Here is a 19,914-nt window from a genome sequence, read left to right as displayed (position 1 = left end):
ATTTGTAAAAGTTGTAAGTTTGTAAGAGAATAATCGTGGGACAGTTACGGAAAAAGAAAAAGCTAGTAGCAAGAAGGGCAAGGATGTATGTACGACGCAAATAAAGGAACTAAGCAGGGATACGAAACAAATGCTAAATAAACATTTAAAAAAAGGTAACAAAAATAGTTAAAATGCATTAAAGTTCGCCATAATCTACTTTTCGTCACAAAAGGTAGTTATGGAAGTTTTCTGTTCTTGATGAGGAATTGTGCGTTCCCATAAAAGGCAGAATGGCAGCACAAATAAATAGAAAATTAATCGTTTTTGTCATACAAAGACGTGTTGAGTTTGCATCGGAAGGAAGAAAACTCATCAAGAAGGTGAAGCTTTTGTGCCAAGCGCATTATAAATAACTTAGCTAGAGAATAGTTGTTTAATTGGATAACACGTTGTTGTGCTCAACTTTTATACGGTCACGTACGAGTGTGTGTGAGTGAGTGTGAAAGAATCGAATCAAAATTGAAACAGATTTCAAAACATTGGATTGGTGAAAAGCAGCGTGATAATTCGGTGAACACACGTACAATAGAAGAAAACAAAAGTGAAGTGTGTTTGTGAAACATTATGTATCTGTATGAATGTTGCCAACAATATGTGTACTGAAATGGTTCAGTGAGAAAAACCAAACAGAAGAACAGTAAAAATTCCAACTGAAAAACGTCTACCGTCTGTGTAAAATGTCCACAATTATTGATGTTCAGCAAAAACAGAAAGAGAAACAATTACAACAATTCACATTCAAATGTGAAACAGGTGTGGAATGGAAAGTGAGCAGTAAGCAAGAATAGGGGAATCACGTTACAACAAGCTTTAAGAAAACATACAACGGTGTGAAACAAGGTTTTAAACAAAATGGGAATCGAATGACTGGAGCGGTTTAGTGTAATCAATCTGCAGCCAATCTTCTCTAAAATATAGCCGAACGAAATAAAAAGAAGTAAATGAAACGGTTGTTCAATTTCATTGGAAGACTTTCTTTGAACAAAACAAGCCCCAAATAAACACGGTCAGTGAGGAACAGCTGAGGAACACTTGGAATCAATTTCTGATCGGTTTCAAATCAATAAGCGTGGAAATTAATCTTTGGTTTGGGTTGTTTGATGAGAGCGTGTTAAAACGAGATAAAAAAGGAATGATGCGACGAGTAAATTAGATTTTTGTTTTCAAAATTGTAAATCGAACAATAGATACGATTGTACGAAGCGGCAAAGAAAACCTGTATGTGTGAAGACAATTATAAGCTGTTATGTTTAGTAAAAATGAGACCAGAAATATATTTGTGCGGTTTTAAACGAGCCAATTCTTGTTGTTTAATTTGTGTTATCCAAACGGCCAGATCGCGCAAACGGAGTTAAAAAAATTTGGATTAACGTGAATTATAATCCTTGAAAAAATGTTTCCATAAGGAACGGAATATTACTTGCAATCAACTTAAAAGTAAGATACTCTTTTCATCTTTGCTGGGAGGCTTTTCCTTCTCGGAGTCGTAAAAGAACATCATATCCTGGGTGTGCTCGGCTGGTCCGTTGCATATATTTAATCCTTGAAATGTATTAGTTTTAAATTTACCTAATATCTTAAGCCTTGGGGTCTTTTCTTGAAATTAATGCGTGCGGGAAGGCCGTACCGATGGGATTCGGAGCTTGATGCCCCCGCTTAAGGCTTCTTTTCGCGAAATTAGAACCTTAGTTTAAACTCCTTGCATCTGTGCAAAGCATCTTCCTATTGATTTCGTGTTTTTTTTTTTGCTTCATCTTTCATCACAACTGGGTCTTCAAAAACCCTCACATGTTATTCGGATACCTGCTAACGGTGCCAGAGAGAAGGCTTCGCAAGTTCTCAAAGTCCTGGCAACGCTGGTGAAAACGTCGTACCAGTAATCGCTGTCCGCCTCGCAGCTGTTGATGGTGCTCCATCCGTACCGTCCTGGCTGCATTACGTCTTTAATCGTGGACAGTTTGGACAACTTTGTGATCTATCTGGGCAGCAACTGAAGCATTTGTGCTTTGCACGGCAAGGGCCTCCTACTTACGAGGTCAACAGCAGCATGTAGTACTGCCGTCTCGTACCTAAACCGTCCAAAACGTCGTGGTAACTCTAATGGCCAAGCCCCTTGCTCTAACCTGCAGCACTTTCGGTTGTACAGTGCCCCGTGCCAAATTGATGTTGCACACGCGTATGATCGAGTCAGCTACCACCTACAGAAGTCACTAATTTCTGGTCCCTAGTCCTTTGTGATTCAGTACAAGCCAGGTAACAGCCTAGGCAATATTCATCGCCTTCTCTGTGACGTACCGGATGTGTGACACACACGAGATAGGTGGTCCTGAATCTTCACTCAGAGATAACGGAGAAAGCGGGAAGATCTTACGACCACGCGATTGTTGTTCTTCAAGTTGGTGATGGGCATCATCCATTTAGTGATTGCCGAATCTGCCTTCTCTTCTGCTTTCGTTGGTGATGTCGTCGCTAGAACAAGAAGCAGCAGGGTGATATAACCGCATACCCGATGACTACAAAGTCTTAAGGAAGCTGCTTACCAAGGTTTGAAAAACGATATCTCTTTTTCCTTGACTACCAGATAGCTCCACCGTTTTAAAAGTATTTAATGGTTTTGTTACTTTTTGGATAAGAAAATCTTACCATTTGTTTATTTGTTAAACTTTGAGTAAATTCATGCACAGATGAAGATAATATTGAGAAGGACTTACTATTGAAAAATAATCAAACTGTAAAAATAGCTCTAATTGTAAAAATTGCTTTAATTATTCAAATAAAATCAGGCCTACTTTGTCGCTTTTGCCTCTTCAAATAATAAACACCATTAAACCATTGCATGCAGATTTCAAAATTGATCTTCTCTTTCTCTTCTTCTCTCTCTCACTCTCTATATCTATCTCGTTCTCTCTTTCTGTTTAGTAAGTCCTCTCTTTTCTCTCTCCTCACTCGTTAAAATAAAATGCGTGTTCGAGTGTTTGAAAATAGCATAAAGAAGATATACTACATTCAAGATTCCTGTCCGGTCGGTGGGACATTGACCATCCGCTCAGTCTATCGGGACGTCCGTTTCGGAGACTGCAGATCGTGGACAATTTTTACTGTTGCTCGTAAATTTTGCAAATAAGAAACCATGCAACCACACTACTATACCCGTGGTAGCGGAGAAAATTAATGACGGCTGTTTAGTGCTTCTGACGGTTAAACAAAGTAAATGACGGTGCGTGGTGACTGTGTGCTACCGTGACAGTACCAAACAAAACAAGAAGAAACAAAAACGGAAGAACTCAGGACATACCACGTAACGGACTTGATAGCTCTCAAGCAACAAAACGAAGGGAACAAAAACACTACAAACGATCCTCTTTCGTGGAGTGATTGCCACTTTGCGCGCGACGCACGAAGCTGTGTAGACTGCGTCCCCGGGGGTTGGCTTATTGGCCGGGTCGGGATGGTTGTTGAGAATTATATCCCGAAAAAATCATTAAATTAGGGCAAGCGGTAAGCTGTTCATCAAAACGCGTACCACGCCTTCATTAACGCAAAACGTGTTACGTTTCTTTGCAAAACTTGGGCGCGATGGTTGCTTATTGGACGAGTGCACATTTATGTCTGTCTCGGGTTTGAGGCATCGAACACACTTGTGAATGTAGTCACGTGGTTACTACCCCAGCAGCGAGCCTTAGCTTTAGGTTTTCTGCTTATTTGTGGGCATAAGAATGGACAGATTTATATGTTCTTAGTTTTCTTCAAAATCAATTAAACTGTTCATCACACGGCATAAAAGTTTTCTTCCCACAAGACATAATGAAGGTCATAATACATTAAGGGAAACCTGCAAAAAGTATCCCTTCTAGCAGAGTCTAGCGAGAAAAATCTTTATGCAACAGCGTACACACCTTCCTCAACGTTTCAAAAGACTTTCAAGAGCGCAATCAGCACTCTGTTCACCGTTGTCTGGCTGTCAGCTCCAACAAGAAAACAACTGGAGTGCTCGATACCGGAAACTCAAATGTATGTTTCATTTCGGTGCTTCTTGGCGGTGCTGATGCACTTCAGGACGAGATAGCACTTTTCCATTTCCAGTCGTTTTAATTTTTCGAGAAACCACAAACCAAATCGCAGACGTAGAAGATGGCAGCTGCATGATGTGTCTTGCTTATGCTACGCTGTGGTGGGGCACAACAGAAGTCGTATCCCATTTTCTGTGGGCACTTTTGAAAGTATCCGTATCGTTTCTGGCCGTTTTAATCTCCATCTGTCTGTGTTTTTTTTGAGTGTTCTGTTGTTTCGCTTTGTTCGAAATTAAGCAACGTTCAGTTACCTGGAGGAGAGCTCTTGGGTAGATTTTTAATATCTTTTACTTGAGGATAATAGCTGAAGGAAGATTTAAAATCATTGCTTAAGAAATGACCAACTGTCTAAGGTCTTAAAATAAAAACAAAAGCACAAAAACCATTTTTTTGTTGATTTTTGTTTGTTGTAACAAAAAAAAAATGAATTTTTGCTTTATATTATCGATAATGTCGAGCAAGCTGTAATACCAAACCGTTTTTTTTTCTTTCTAGACTTTTTCTTTCAGACATTACATATACGTTGAAATATTACAACAAAGTACACCAAAAAACGCTAAAAAGAAAGCTTGAAAAAATCATTTGTCGGACGTAAATGGACAGGAAAATGGTTCGTTACGGACAGTGAACGAAAAGCCAACAGCGAACATCGAACAAAGGACGAGCACGACGAAACCTCGGTGAAAATCATCATCATAAACAATCATTGCACTTTCTTTCGTCAAGGTTAGGCCATGAGGGCCCAACAGTAAGGGGACGCTAAAGTAAGGCGAAAGTCTTCCCAAAAACGTGCTTTTCGTGTTGATGAGAACCTTCACCTTCGTCGAAAATGATGCTTTGTCGTCTGTGTCCGTTTCCGGGTGGTACAAGATTGTTTCAATATTCCTTTGTGTGTTTCCCTGTGTTGCTATTTAATTTGCCAAGTATCAAGAGGATACATTTTTCTGTCTTTTGATTTTGTCTTGAAAACTGTTGACAGACAGTTTTTGAAAACTGTCTGCCAATGTTACAGCTAGGAGTATTGACTAAGCTGTTGCTGTGAGAGAATAAAATATAGCAATCAAGACAACCGATGATTGTGTGCTGTATGGCAGGTAAGGAAAGGTTGATTGATCAAACATTCCAAGGGTGACATTGGTGGAATGAGAATTGTTCATCAGATGGGATATGTGACACATGCAAATGTACGAAGTACTAGGCGTCTCCATCAAGTGTATTTGCTTGATACTGACAACAATCACGTGTCTGCATCATTAATAATTATTTTGCATATTCAACACTAAACAGGTATTAAAAGAACGCAAAATAAAATACAGGAAACCAAAAAAAATACAGAAAAGAAAATCTTTTCTGCCAGGATTGTGCATAGCTTTACTTTAATTTTTGATCAATTAAATTCTAGGCGTGAAGTCTTTAATTCAACGAAACTTAAGCGCTACATTAATGCGACCTTGATGCTTCCATTTTCTCAGATAAATGACAAAAGAAGTCGCATTGCGTCGCACCCAGTCGTGAATTGCTGAGGTCACGAAAAGGAATAGAAAAAAAACCTTCCTTCTTTTCGCTTTCGTAAAAAATAAGCACCCAACATGCTATGAGTGCTGTGCAAGGTGGTAATGAATCTTTTATGGCACTGATGGCAAATTAATCGACAAGGAAGAATACAGCTGTGAGAACGTGAAGTACGCGTAAAGCGAAAAAGAAAGATCTTTACCACAGAGATGCTGCCCTCGGGAGAGTGTTTTTCTAGTGATATGCGCGTGTGTTTGTGGCAGTGTTTCTTGTAGGGAGAAAAGGAAAAACGCGACACGTACCATAAATCGTCGATCGATAGGGCAGTAGGGCAGTCCGCTAATCGGGCGGTAGGAGTTTCACTCGAGTAGCCGAATTGGTTTCACTGTGTTTTGGCGCTCAGTGCTGCCGATTGTTGCGCTTGTGATCGATGCAAAGGTGGCGGAGCTGGTGAGTGAGTGTGGAGCACCATTTTATGTATGCTGCTTTACTTCAACTTTTTCCTTGGTCAACATCATCATGTGCGCTACCACATATGAAAGTTTGACTACTATGGAAACAGTACTTAACGAAAATGAAAGAAAAAGAAAAAGTAGAGCAAGTGTGGGTATGTGTGCGTGTGTGTGTACTTGTCGGCGTGCGATGTTTATGAGACTCGATAATGAAGGCCATAAAGCACACCACGCCATCGACCACAAATGAGTGTCCGATGGGAGAAAAATCGATCCATTTCAGACGCTGCTGTTGCTGCTCTGAACCACCAGGGCCAAGGGTAATGATTTGTAAGACCATAAACTCTAATCTCAGTGTGTTATAATTTGTTTAGCCATTACATGTCAATATAATCTGTACACAAGCAAACACAGCCACACTTAGATAAGCCACAGGGTAAATCTTGCCCTTATCAAACACCCATCCAATATGGGAGGCTTATTTGCTTTTTCCTGAGCAAACAGAGCTCAATGTTTAACTCGGAAAGACCCAACGAGAAGCTTTTTCTTGTCATTTTTTACCATGCATGTACCAACTAAAATTCAACAGACACTTTGGGCATTTGCGTACCAAATTAAGTTAATATTTCCGCATAATCAGCAACCGATCGAATTAGCATGCGAATGAGATCGAATCGCTCCCTCCCGAACGAAAAATTAAGTTGAATCGACCAGGCACAGCACAGCCTTTGATGAACTTGTGGAACATTTTTTTATTACAGTTGCACGCCACTGCTTCTGCACTTGACTGCTTAAAACAGAAACGGTTGAAGTCCGGAATGGTACTACTGTGGGAGCTAAATTATTAGCATAACCCAGTTCAGTTCGCTTCACACTCAACTGCAAGGAATGGAAACGAAAATAAGGAAATGCTTGCCAGTATTACATCGTGTTGTCTATCACATTCAATGAGTTTTTATTCAACTATAAAAATAAGTGTAATCTAAGTCGTTTGTGTGGGACATTTTTATAGGGCTGATTTCAGGACTGATATTTAACTATTAATTTCATTTTCCTTTAAAAAACCTTACGTTTTTTGGTTGTAAGAATGCTTTAGAATAATTAGTTGCTGTTTGAAATGCTTCAAGCTTAAATCACTCCGCACTTTGCATAATGTTAGGCGTAAAGAATTTCTTCAAAAACTTCGGTTCGAGACATTCTTAAATCTTAAAAAGCCAATGGATTTTGTACTAGACCTTCTCTGTTTCAAACGCCATGCATCAGCAGTACATCACCTTCATCGTCCCACAGGATGATTACCAAAAGCACTGTCCACCCCGGTCTGCACTGCATCTAATCGAGCATCCTATTGAAATGCTCTCTTCCGGGTGAATGTTCATTACAGGAATAATTGTTTGATGTGAAGCGAATCGAACCGACCACCCGACACCATCCACCGCCCTTATCGATTGCGAAACGGATCGTGCCATTTGGCCCTCTCGAAGCAATTTTCTCACCCTTCGCAAACGCACTTTTCCGCTTCATCGAACCACCCGAACACCGAGGTGTGTAATTTGCGTCTTCGGATGCCACGCTTTTCCCAGGTGGCCTCTTGTGCCGTTTTGTCAATGTTTGCGACACGCTGCATAAAGCTTAACGCTTTGTTACCAGCTGCTGCGGCAAGATGCGAAGGACAAGGATTAGCTCTTGCTTGTACGAGTATCGTTTTCCACCACCGCTCCGAGGCATTATCGAGTAGCACTGTAGCAACAACGGACGCGTGCACGGTTTTGCTCCGTCCGTTCTGGATCAAATTAAGTCTTGCCGTAGATTGGTATCTTACGTCTCTGCGCGCTTCGGCAAGCTATCTCGTTTCGTTTTCGAGCGCGCAAAAAGCCGGTCTTCGATTTCCTTGCCAAGACGTGTTGTTCCTTTGCCACTTTGCCGGCAAAGGAACAACACGTCTTGGCGGACCCCGTGAGGCATGTAAAGTATCTAAAATATCAGACCAAGCTCATGGTTTTGGGAAGTTTTTCGGCTTTTTCGTTCGCCTCTTTACGCATCGCAAGACAAGTTGCGAGAAGATGAAACAATTTTTTTCTTCGCTTCTTATTTATTTTTTGGGGGTTTACTTCAACCTGTCACGGACAAAATTGCGATCGTTTTTATGTGTGTGCGTGTGCAGAGTATAGCAGATGCTGAAGGAATAGGCAGCTTTCTGTGGAAAAAAAACCCATCCGCATGAGGTTTGTACTTTTTTTTTTTTTTTGGGTCTTTGCAACGGGTGCTGTAAATCTCGCATGAGAAAAAAACCACAAAGAAAAGACTAGAACTGGGCCACACACATACACAAAGCCGGCCAAATACACGCTGCCAGGAAAACCCCTTTTTCCTTAATCCGTTCAAAATTGAATAATATTGATTTCTGAACAGAACAGCTTTCGGGAAAACAACAATGCTTACGAACGCACACACATACAAGCTTAAGAAGGCAAATGCAACAAAAGAAACAGAACACCTTCGACTGGCAAGCGAAATCATTTGGTGAATCGCATGATACGATTCACTTTCCAGTTGGCGTGTTTTCGATGCTTCCTTTCATTTATCTTAATGTCGCAAACCGCGTTCATATGAAGTACACGGGAAATAATAATACAGGCCCTCTTCACACAAAGCAAAGTGTAAGACGATTCGATCCTGTTCGATGATTGGAAAATCACGATGGTAGAAAAAGCAGGGTAGAATTCATATGTGAATCAGTTTTTATTTTATTTTTTTGTAGACAACAAAGAAGGAGAGTTTGACAAAACAAAAGCCACTGCAGGTACAACTCTGGAAAGGGCTAATGGTTGATGGTGTAGTTGAAAAGTTTTAGAACTGTCTGGGGAACGATAAAGCGTTTTGTTTTTGGGTATGAAGAGATGTTTTGAGTCGGAGACACATACTTGTTCGCTGCTTTTCTTTCTGGGGAGACGTATCAATTTGTCTTTGGAAGTGTGGTTCGGGATAGGAGGAAAACATGTCTTTCTTTCTGTCTGTCTATCTGTCTGTCTGTCTGTAAGATTTACTGTTTAGTTGTACGGATGATATCGATTAAAACTCTGTCACTCACAGAAGAATAATTTCTTCTTCGGCTTGAAAGACTTGAAAGTCTTATCAGACGGCTTGAAAGTCTGATTTTCCTAGAATTTCCTTGAAGAGGACAAGGAAATTTAATAAAGAGTATTTAAATTAGGGAATTTTTTCAACGTGTTTATTTGAGATTGCCTTTTATTAGCTCCGAAACCCGCCAAACATTATAGCCAAACTCGTTGTATAAAGGCTGGACTGACTTAGAGAGTTTTGTATTGTAGAAATCGCCTGCCTCCTTTTTTATGCTGTTGCATCGTCATCGTCACCCGTGGAAAAGGTGAAAAGCATTGAAAAGATAATGGCGACACGGAATGATAGGATAATACCGTTGTCTGTGGTGAATCGGTGAATGATCCTCATGTAGGTGACGTCACTTGGAACGAACAACATTCTTATTCGTATATCCGATCGTTTATCGATATGCTCGACTGCTCTGAACAAGGAGGTTTGGCAGCTTCAAAATCCACGCAGGACCACAGAAGGTGATCAAGATCTTGGAAACCGTTCATGCAGCCATTTACTTACGTCTGTGCCAGAATTAAACGCTGTAGATAAACATTCAAGGCAAAATGATTCGACATCTTTCGTTATATATCAGGTCTACTGAGGATATTTGAATAAACCTATAGAAGGTCTATAGAAGGGATATTTGCGGAGGAATCGAAAAAAGGAAACTGCCGAATTCATCTGCGTCCCACATACTTTGCTTCCCAGATAGGAAATATTACTGTGGAAAACAAAACATTTCTTAGGATTGGTTAGTCGTTAAAAGCGCTTACTTTGACTTTTGTTTTTGTCATGTGATTTCCCTTCTATGGAGGCCTGTGTACTCTCATGGGATGTTCTAGTCGTATTATAGCACAAACATAAGTATCTTTACTAAAATTAGTACCTTTATTGCTTAGTAAAAATTTAAAAAAATATTTTCCAACTGTGTATCAGCGAACACTTCCATAAATGATTTTCTGCAGCTTCTTTATTAAATTTTAAACCTGAAACCTACAGTTACACACACAGTTTCTGAACACGAAACATAAATATTTGGCATCCGGAAAACCTTGCCTTTAAAATCAAATTATGGCCACTCAACTATTCACTTTTAGCCCCAACCTTCCACATTGTTTCTTCCATAAACGTGCAACCATTTCTAGGTAACACAGTGCTGTAGCATAAACGGTTTTATTTGTCCGTAAATTCCACAAATTTTAAATGTTTCAAAAATCGTTTGTTGCAAGACTTATTTCTCGGCACGAAAAAAAAAAATCAACAGAAAAGAAACAATTCACCGAGCAGCTCTTGCATTCCTACATTCCTAAGGAAAAGTGTCCTGCCCAGGGGTCGGCAGAAGTTGCCGTACAAAACTCCACCACATTAACGGAACGCCCTCGAGCAATGTTTAGTGAAACTTTTCATTTCTTCCCTGTTGGAAGACGAAGGCCTTGACGAGTCTTGGTCTTCTACAATAGCTGGTAGTAGTCTACAAGCGTACACACACAGACACAATATCCTTATTCCGTGTACATCAATACATAAAAGCATAACAGTGGTAACACCGATCTGAGCCGGTGGCCACGCGTACCACGAGGGAATAAATTATTCATCCCGAAAGTGAGCCGGGACAGTTTTCCTTTCGGGACTACTGTTTGCCTTTCCAATCACACTCACACACACATACACATTCACAATCACACTCCCACATGAAGAAGCGCATTATCTCGCTCATTCACCCAAGGTCAATAAACGGACCATTTCCTTGACCATACTTTTGGGTCACATTTTCGGTTGTTTCGCTTCGAGCTTTTCCGTTCTTTTTGTTTTCTGTGCTGTTCACCCTCGACCTCAGGCTTTGTTTGGCGGAGTGTTGTGTGTCCCCGAGGGCACACGGGACGGGCGCGAATTAATATCTAATGTGTTTTCTTTTCACCACGACAACCGACGGACCAGGTACCAGGAGCAAGCCAAAAGGTAAAGATATAAACGCATTTCACGCAAAAAGATAAACTCCCGTCAAGGGGATTGTTGACGACGACCAATTGGTAGGCGACCGGTTTGACGATTCGTTTGACGTTTAATTTAAATTAAAAGTACTGCACCAGTTGGTTTTTGGCGTTGGGAGGTTTCCACAATTTCACATTTTTCCACGCAAGCAATTACATTTAAGATCAAAAGCGTCTTTACTGATTAACTGCGTGCTGGGATCCCAAAAATGGATCCCACAGCTTGTGGAAAGGCAAAAAAGGGAAAATTATTTACACGCTTGAAAGCGAATAAATTGATTACGACGGAACGGGCGGCCGTGAAAATAGTTTTAACACGTACACACGTACAGATCGCAATGAAAATTATGCGTTTCTGTCCTGTCCTGCCTTTCAGCGGACCCATTATCATATATCTTATTTTATTATAAACGATTCAAGCCCTTTTTTTACAAAAAAATTGGTTAAGATAGTGAAAAAAGCGTACTCTGTGAAATGGAAAAAAGGAGCCCGCTGAAAATTCAAATTGCCATACATTTTCCACCCCGAAGGATCTGTCGGAAGAAGTTTGAAGGGCGAAAAATTGTTGCACGTTCGGTCTTTATACATTGTTTTCTTTCGTCCCATTTTCCAATCACTTCCCGATTTTTTTCTGTTATCACAAAAAAAAAAACGACAGTTATTTTTCCTCTCTTCCCAAAGATGGAGGGTAAATCAGGGCACATCAGACGGTGCCTTCTTCCGAAAGCAACCAGGCCGGAAATATTACCAACATCCGGGGACGCGCGATTTTCCTGTAAGGAAAACAGAGAAACGAGACCGATGCAGGAACGTGAGTGAGAGTGTGTGTGCATACATTGTAACCGTATGTTGTGTAGTGTCAACATGACAGTTTTTTTTTCTTCTCCCCGAGCTCAATATTGGATTGGTGTCCGGACAGGCTGCACCAAAACAGGACCTGTCCCAATAAATCTTACGCCGACGGGGACGCCCGTAATAAATCTCAACCAAAAGCCATCAGCCTGTGCGCGCGTGTGTATGTGTCTGTTTGTGTCTGTGTGCCGGAAACGCTGGCGGAATCGGGCAGGTCAAAATGAACCATTTCCTGTGTGGGAAGTTTTTCACTTTACGGGGAGGGCACGGGGAGGCCGTTTTCTTTACTGGGACCTGCTATTACCGGCCAAGGAAACAGGTGAACCAAAAATAAATCATTACCGGAAAAGTTGTTGAGATTTGGATGGTAGGGCAAGGGGGCGTGGGTTGCTTAACTAGTTACTTTCTATTTTGTGAGTTGCTTTCGGGCTGTACATGTGCAGGAAAGCTTGAAGGAAATCGCTATTTCAATAAACGAACCGGTCGGGTCTGGTTTGTTAATGTCAAGGGCAGGCGAGATTTTAATACGTCTATTTGTGAGAATGTGCGATTGAGATGTTTCTTGCGTATGTAATTAGTTGTATCGGATAAGAGAGCAATTATTGAATTAAGAATGCTACAAATACAATTTTTGTATAACCTAACCCGGAGGAGCTAATGTGTCGTATAAGATGGAATTAGTTTTGTCTTATAATAAATGACTAGTGGATTGTATAATTAATTAAAAACTCGAAGCTATTTGTAATGTCAATTAAATGTAACTAAGCAATGTAGCCAAGCGTTTCTCATTGTATTAAATAAAATATTTAAATTGTAAAAAAAGTTAAGAAAGTAAGAACAGAGCGCAATTTTTAAACAAACAAAATGAATAGCGCTGGAAATGCTTGATTTTTGATGATTAAAAATATAAATCATGCGGCGGCCCGCTGGTGTAGGCGACAGCGGCGCTGGTCTTCAAATAGCAGGACCGGGGTTTAAATCCCATTCGGACCGTCCCCCGTAGTGAAGACTGACTTACCTCACTACGTGGTATTCATAAGTCAATACGGCCAGGCCGTTCTTAAGAAAAATTTAAAAAATATAAATTATTTAAATTATTATAAAATGTTATATGTTATTTATAATTATTGTCAATGTCTAAATGTCATACTCACAAAATGGCATGGCTAGCTCCACTAGACTGGGGCACTCGCAGTCCTGTAGGTGAGTCGGCCGTGGTGAGGTGACAGCGGTGCCAATCGGCACTGACGCTGGAGGACTGACTATCCAATTACTTGGTGTCAGCAAGTCTAGTAAGCCATTAAATGGTTGGCGTGACCTCAAAGACCCTAAAGTTACATCCGGTTTAGAAGCCTAAGCCAGATGTTACTAGCCTTCCTGGCTTGATACACCTGAAAGATTTAGTTTTAGATTTTTTTCATATGATCATCATGTAGTTGGATTGATTATACAGAACATTTTTGTCGATGATTTCAATGCATTATTATTTGAATGAATGGTTTTTATCTGACTCATTTTTGTCTAAGATTTGTAAAAAAATTTATCATACGTTTGAATCATTTAAAAATTACTAAAACTGTGTCAAACTTATAATATTTCATCCTTAAAAAAGCGCCTTCCTCACATTATTTTTTCTCATCCCATCCACTACTATCTGTTGAGCAAATTTTCTCTTTGTGTGTGAAAAGACGGGCAAACCACGGGCTCGAAAAAATTCAGTACCAATGTTACACGCCCTCCACTACCCAAAACGCTGAAAGTCTTTTGTTTCGGCGTAGGCGAACGAAGCGAAGCGAAAAAGTAGAAGAGAAAAAATAACATAAAGCACGAAAGAAAAAAAAAAACCTCCCATCCTGCAACGGAATACATCAAACCACCCGCTCTCGTGTAATTTTTCGTACACCAACGGACTCGCGCCAACCGACGCCGACGCCAGAGAAAGAGAGAGAGAGCCTTCTGCTTTCAAGAAGCTGGAACTCTCTTCGCACAATCTTACACACCTCCAGCTACATTCCCCGCTGTTTGTTCCTACTGCGCTTGTAGCGTAGGTAATGTAACAATGTATATTTCCGAGCGAAAAAGCATAAAAACGACTAAACCGGGAAGTTGCCCGCGAACAACGGGATGGTTTGGTGGAGCGGTCCAGTGAACGGGGAACGGTTACGCTAGTGGGTTATTACTACGGACAGGGGTTTCTCTCTTGTTTATCCGGCTCATTTTCACAACGTTTTTCTCTCTTGCTGCGCCCGTCCCGGAGACACGGGGAGTTGGGACTGCGGGAAGCGTTTAATTTTTTGTTTACTTACACATTTTCTCCCGTAAGCTCTGTTTTATGTTAGTTCACACACAGGACGGGAAAAATCTGTTCTCCCGGTTGCGAATGCCATGTAACGCCTTCACAACATTGAGAACATTGTATGGGGCGAGAGTTTGTGTGAGAGTTGTTGCATATTGCTCACACATGCTCTTCGTCGATTTAAAACGCCGTCTTTGAACGGTTCGTTTCGTCGATTTTCATCATCTCAGCTAGAGCGTAAGCGTCATTCTGCTCTACGGTTTCGTCTCTCAAAATCTGTGCTAGAGGAAGCATATTTTTAAAGGGATGTCAAACCCAAGGCCAAGGGGAGGGTTCATAATAAAGATCGTCAAGGTCTATTATCAGGCAAAACACCTGTGCTTTAAATAGTTTTCATAAGAAACTAACTTTTTGTCTCTTTTACCATCGTGCAAAACTCAAATGTTCTTTAGCATGATATTCACAAAGAAAATTGCCCAAAAGTATGCCTTCTGTTGACTTTAGTTTGGTTTTTGAAATTTGTAAAATGTTCTTCAACAATACATTAAAGTTCCAAAAGAAAACAAATCTCCTGGAAGCATCTGTACAATACAAGAAATTAAATTCATTCAAAAAAGCGAAACAAGTGGTCCGAAATGAGAGATGAGCACAACATAATGCACAGTTTGACAACCCTGCCCCCATATAGTAAACCAAGTCTCTTTGGATTGAGCAAATGGACTCGCCGATTCGAATCGAGAACGTGCCAAGGAGTGTAGCGACTTTTCAGTAGTAATCGAGACGTCGTTCGATTCCCGTGCGCTGCTCTGCGTGAACGTGTTGTCACCCCGTAAAGGACGGTTTTCCTGACCGCCAAGAACCCGTACGTGTATGGATATGTGCGTGCGTGTGTAGGTACGTGTATGTGTGTGTGTGTGTGCACGCTCGTGGACCAAACCAAAAGGAAGGAAGTAAAAGCAGAACGAGCGAGATTGCACACGTGCTTTACGTCCTAACCAACACGACAGTGTGTGCGTGTGTTACTCCGTGTGTGTCGGGAAAATCCTGTACATCCTGAGTAAAGTGGAGCAGTGGTGGTAGTGGTGGTAGCAAACACACACACACACACCCCGAAACGCAAATAGGGAATGTGAGGACCCCTGCGTTAGGGTCCGCTTGTTCGACGCTGCTCGTAATGGTAGTGGTCGTGTTGAGCGCATTCAGTGTGTAATCTACACAGCAGTAGGTAAGGCAGTAACAGTAACTCACCCTTTTTAATGATGGAGGCGCCTGGTCGTTGGTACGACTAGCCCGGTAAGCCTCTTTAGCTGGTGAGGGCTCTGCCTTCTAGTAACAATTGGCTGACTGGTTTCAAGTAGAGTTTAAACAGGCACACAACAGTACTTAAGGCTTCGCATTGTTTCGAGTAGCAGTAGAACGAGCTGCACGTACCTAACAGCAAGCCACACATCCGTCCTTTGATCATGAAGACATTCATGCGTTATGGAGCTTCGTTTGTATTATTACAGCAAAAGAAACAAAACAAAACGCCTATTTCAAATATTCTCTCGCAAGCAAAGCTCTAGCGTAACAGGCTCGTTACTCTGCCTGGAAAGTGCTTCAGAAATTATTCTGAATCACATCACCAAAGCAAATAGCGCACCCTTGGCAAATAGCGAACCTTCGGTTCCATTCAACTCCATTTTAGCCATCAAAGCGAAACGCTTCAATCAACACAACCCCATTTTGCTTCCCTATCTTTCGTGTTGCTTTTGCTTTTCAGGTTTGTTTAATTTTATGACTCTTTTAAACTCCACTCCCTGACCAGCAAAAATGGCAATCCTTCGACGCCCTTAATTGACTGTTTTGCTCTAATTTCAACCCCAGAAAGCAAAAGGGATCGAGGAAGAAGATTTCAGATGCCGGTGTTCCGACCATTTTTGTTTAGCATAGGAATCGAATTTCCCCACCAGGAAAACCTTTTCCATTAAAAAAGCATCGTAGCTTCGTTATAGTAGCTAAAGCCCAGCCAAAGGAAAAAAGCTTCTTCAATGTCCGTAGCTTGCTTGCAAAGCCTTTAAATTAAAGAGCCATGTGATGTTCAACTGGTAGGAAAAATATACGACGTGGCACTAATGATGATGATGGTGATAGCATCGGCATGTAAGCGTGTGTTAGTGCGAATTTACGGTAATGTGAGTGTGTGTGTGTGCAATTTCGTAACATGTGATCCTTATTTTTCTTCCCATCCACCTCCAACCACGATTGCGAATGTGCATAGAGTGTAAAGTAATTTCTACAAGGATGTGAGATTGGGTCTTGTGTAAAAATATATAAAAAAGGAAAGAAGTGAAGATATAAGTGTCGTTCGGGGAAAAAATGACGGAGAAAATTGTAATCGATCGCACCGGGCGGTACCGGTGTTTTGTGCGCTGGCAGGGGCTTAGTGTTCTGCTGATCTGATTGGCCGCGGTGTGATTCCGTACGAGAGAAGGCGCAAAACGAAAGCTACAGTGTTTCGACGGCAAGAATGTACGCTGTTTGAAGCCTAGCGTGGAGTGCTGTGTACTGCTCAAGTGACACTGCCTTTAAGTGGGTGTTCGTGTGCGTACATCCGAGTGTGTGTCTGCTTGTGTGTGTGTGTTTGTGTGTGTTTCTGTATTGCAAGTCAGTCGTTCAAGACGCCATTCGTCGGCAAAAGGTCTGCAAGAGGTCTCTCCTCGGTGGACTCCTCCTTCCAATTCTGACGGAACGGAAATCCTGTCTTATAGTGCCACAGAAATTAAGCCCAACAGTGGGAACGTAGAAGCGTGCCAGAGTGTATGTGTGTATGAGTGTGTGAGTTGGTAGCAGCAGTGTTTTGGTTGAAGGTCGCCAGAGGCCATTAGTGAAGCTCGCACCGAGTGGAAGGAATCCCCGAAGGAAGAATCATGCACAAAGGTAAGGCTCTAAATAATGTATTCGCATTATCTTGCTGCACACCAAATTTAATGGTGCAACAACAGTAGCAACAGCAATAATAGCGTGAAAAGCAGTAAAATGTGTGTGTGTGTAGTAGGTGTGCGGTACAGCAGTTAGTGGTTTTAATCAACGGCTAGCATAAAACATCACTATGGTGACCACACGCGCTACAAGGTTGACCACATCGCACACACAACAGGGCAGGAGAGTGTTCTTCTTTGCGCCCACAAGCCACAGAGCGTTCGGGGGCTTACACAAGGACGACCCCACGCAAGGACCCTTCGCGGGTCGATAAAATCGATTTTACCGATACTGAGTGAGGCCCTCGTTCCTCGATGCTGTTGCTAGGACGAACGGGTGTACTTCTTTTTTTCTATTCTCTGATTGGTTGGTATTTATTACAAGCTCGCAATGCTATTGCCAAAGGATTATTGGCATATTTTTACATGAATGAAATGGCAAGGGAGAGAAATAAAATAATGAATGTGCCACGTGGGAATTTTTGTGTTGATTTCATCACAAAAGAAGTTGATAAAAAACCATGAGGAGCTTTAATCATGTTTAAAATGAAGCACAAATTGTTTAAAGACTGTTTATAACATATCCTCTTTAATAATTTTATCAGAGCGCTCGTATGTACATGGTGAGATCCTGTAACAACAGGTGCTACTGTGGCATAAACTACAATAAAACGTGAAGAAAACTACCTTCTTGGGTGATAAAACTGAAATGAAAATAATGATGATTTAGACAGCACCATGAAACCGTATTTACTTTATTGAAAAAAAGGTCCTTTCAACGATGTACTGAACGACTCCATCCTGAGCAATCGTACAAAAAAAAAAAAAATTACTACAATTTCTACGACTGAACAGCAGAAGCTCCTGAATAATTTTAAGGTTCTTTTATAGTAAAATATTTTAAAATATTAAGAAAAACACGGATTCATAAAGCCTCCAAAGTTATTAAATATGTTGAAAAAGCTTTAATAACATTTCCTTTACTAAAAGATTTGCGTACGTAGCATCAAACGTGGCAAAAATCACATGATACAAAGCATTGATTTCATGAAAGCTTAAGACTTTTTGCGAATAAAACTAATTGCATCGTTAAGAATCGCAAAGCATCAGGACTGTCTTCAAGTGTAATCCGTTCTTATAAATCGAATTAAACTAAACCTTATTTCTAGAAGAGCTTGTCTCATTTCTAGCCATTTTCCCAAAGTAATTCAAAAGAGCAAACCCTTCCGATTACAGTGTAATGAAACAAAACCAAAAGGGAGTTCCAGTACTGCAAGTCTTAAGAAATCAATTTACTCACTAATTCAACCCAAATCCCGAGACCGAACTGCCACAGCAAACCCCTTTTTCATTGACGGGTCGCTTAATCTTCATCGTCATCTTAAAAGGCACAACGCAACCATAGATCCGTTCCGTAGTAGAAAACCTCATCCTCATGTCGGTTGTTGGTCGGTATCGGGGAAGATTTGCCACCCTTTTTTCCTTCGAGCTTTGAAATCCCTCTCCCACCGCATGGTACTACAATAAGGAACAACCGACCGAAAGAAAGATCTGCAATGGTACCAAGACCTTCAGGGCTTTCTTCAAGCGGGTGAACAAATTGCATTTTAATTTGCTCGGCAAAAGTGAATTATTGCATCCGGCATGGAAACGGCAAATGTGCAAACGAACGCCGATCAGATGAAGGCGAGAGAGCGGCCTGAATGAGTTTGTGCCGAGTGGTTGAATGCACGAAAGGATTGAATGACTGTTGATGTGACTTGCCACGAACCGCACATCGAAGAGCGAGAAAATCAACCCGTTCGTTTTCCACGATAGCAGTGGGTCACATGATGGTGCGGTCTCTGATGCCTTTTGCGTGTGTGTTTGTGTATGGGAGTGAATTGTTCACATGTAATTGTACCGCCGTATATGAGTGTCTGCGCGACTGGTCGGTGTGCGAATGTGTGTCGATAAAACAAATCAACTTTCCCAAAAAAGGCACGCCTGAGTTTTACTTTCGAGAAAATGTAGGTGGAAGCAAAGGAAAAATACCAACGCATTGCACATGTTACAGCCGTGCTGGTAGGGAAAATTTTGCTTGTACCCGATGTGGGTACCAGAGCATCCCAACCCTGAAAGAAGCAAGAGAAAAGCTACGAGACGAGGCTGGGAAAAAGCTTTTCTGTGTTTTCTGTGCCAGCCAACGCATTCGCGTGAAAAGCGGCGAACTAAAGCTGCCTCCGGGTTGGGAAAATGATTTGTTCATGAAGGAACCGTGTGAGAGGGAGGAAAAATTACAGCACAAAAAGCCGGCTAAAGTAAAGCATTCAGTGGTGGGATTGGGAAGAGTTTGACCTCCAGTTTTCGTTTCGCGCGAACGGAAGGAATATTGATTTTACGGTTCTCGCTTTAGCAGCGTATGGTTTTGCGTCGTTCCTGTAGGAAAGTAATGCAGGGAATAAAAGCAAACGCTTAACGGCTCGCTAAGTGTAGTTAGTTGAGGAATATGGAAAATGAGAAACTATCGTCTTGTCCTAGATTCTGGTTTCTGGAAGAATGGACCGAGCAATCGAAGAGCAAAAAGAAATATATGAGAAGAAATTCAAGACATTCATTTACAGTAAGGAATCATCTAGGTAG

At 41.3% G+C, this 19,914-nt stretch overlaps 1 protein-coding gene across 1 annotated transcript in view; it reads left to right on the top strand.

Annotated features, from left to right (window-relative positions):
* The window catches only part of LOC126563935 (probable phospholipid-transporting ATPase IIA), a 415,461-nt gene that overhangs the window by 3,347 nt on the left and 392,200 nt on the right, over positions 1-19,914 (top strand). The gene's annotated exons all lie outside the window — the stretch shown is intronic.

Source organism: Anopheles maculipalpis, chromosome 3RL, assembly GCF_943734695.1.
Source record: "Anopheles maculipalpis chromosome 3RL, idAnoMacuDA_375_x, whole genome shotgun sequence".
NCBI classification, from domain to species: domain Eukaryota; kingdom Metazoa; phylum Arthropoda; class Insecta; order Diptera; family Culicidae; genus Anopheles; species Anopheles maculipalpis.
The sequence above is the reverse complement of the archived record's forward strand: the minus strand, read 5'-3'. Positions and strand labels throughout refer to the sequence as shown.